At 24.7% G+C, this 1,497-nt stretch overlaps 1 long non-coding RNA gene across 1 annotated transcript; it reads left to right on the plus strand.

Annotated features, from left to right (window-relative positions):
• Positions 1-936, plus strand: LOC145330294 (uncharacterized). Its single transcript, XR_013883354.1, has 2 exons — positions 1-545; positions 788-936. It is a non-coding gene; the product is annotated as an uncharacterized LOC145330294 (long non-coding RNA).
• Positions 937-1,497: the final 561 nt, after the last annotated feature.

A 1,497-nucleotide genomic window follows, 5' to 3' on the forward strand; every position in this document is an offset into this window, starting at 1 on the left:
AGTAAGATTCTGTACTCCTCCAGAGAAGGTTTAAAACGTGTTATTTTTTAGTCAAAAGAACATTTTTTAGTGCTTGAATAGCAGTAAAGTTATAGTTATTTTTTATTGATCAATATTTTGTAGATATTTTCATGTTTTCTTCAATTACTAATTGACGGTCTGCTCAGTCTGTCTTGTAATTGAGGAAAATATGAGGTTGTTGAAGGAGTATTGACCAATAATTTGTAAATTTTATTTTACTGTTATTCTTTTTTGTTATGATCTTACTCAAATAGCAGTAAAAGTTGTGGTTATTTTTTATTTGTCAATGTTTTGTAAATATTTTCATGTTTTCTTTTATTACTGTTTTGTAATTGGAGATGTTATGAAATTGTTGAAGGAACATTGACCAATAGTTTGTAACTTTTATTTTACTGCTATTTTTATGTTATAATTTTTGATAATCTAGGCCTATTGAGATAATTCTTAGTGATGGTATATAAATTTGGCAGTGATCCACAGTGGAGTAAATATTTAGATCAAAACCCTGATTTTTCAACAAATTGGTAAGTTTTTCTTATAAATTCTTATACATTTTTCTAAAGAGTTTTTTTTATTATTTCATTGATTTTTTTTGAGTTTCTAGTTTGTTTAATATTTCTTAAGTGTTCTATAAACCTTATATAATACAAGTCTAAGAAAATATTAAAATCAAAATAGATAGTTATTAGTTAAAAGCTATCAGTAAAAAAATCAATCTAATATTATTGAATCTATGAAGGTGTTTTAAAAAAGTGTATTTTTTTAGTTCAACACTGTTGACAGAGATAAATCAGAGAATTTCCTTATTACCTACCAATACATACCTCAATCTACCTATATTTTGATATATTTCTTAAATATTTTGTTTAAATCTGTTTAACTAATGTTAATTGTCAATAAATTAATTCTTTAGAAGATATTGTTTTTATTTTGTTTAAATTCATGTATATGTTCAAAGGTGATAACATCGGCTAATTAGGGTTTTTATCCAAAACATTGAACAATTTGAAATTATAGAGCAGTAATTCTGTTTATACTATTTTTTTAAAGCTATGTTGTAAGTTCAAATAGATTTACTTAATTACTGCAAATGAATTAGCCAAGTTAAAAACTTTATGACATAAATAGATTGAATTTAAATAAAATTGACTAAAATGGCACAAGCCAGATTAGATATATCTTCAATTATTCTAAATCCAGCAGGATTGGATAATTCTAAAGAATTATTAAACTATACAGGTGTTTGTGAAATAGATTTTGAGTTTTTACAGAAGAAATATGATGAAAATAGTGAAAATTTTTATAAATATTTGAATTTTTCTATCAAAAGATTTCAGGCCAAACGTGAAAGGTTGAACCTGAAAGAGAATGAAATTTTGGATAAGAAAACTTTGTTTGTAAGAAAAGGTGAGTTAATGATGTTGATTGATAATATTGCAACACAGCAAAGATTTGTAGGACTGCTAGAAGGATTAG

The sequence above is a fragment of the Acartia tonsa genome, chromosome 10, assembly GCF_053477335.1.
Source record: "Acartia tonsa isolate MP-2025a chromosome 10, ASM5347733v1, whole genome shotgun sequence".
Taxonomy (NCBI): domain Eukaryota; kingdom Metazoa; phylum Arthropoda; class Copepoda; order Calanoida; family Acartiidae; genus Acartia; species Acartia tonsa.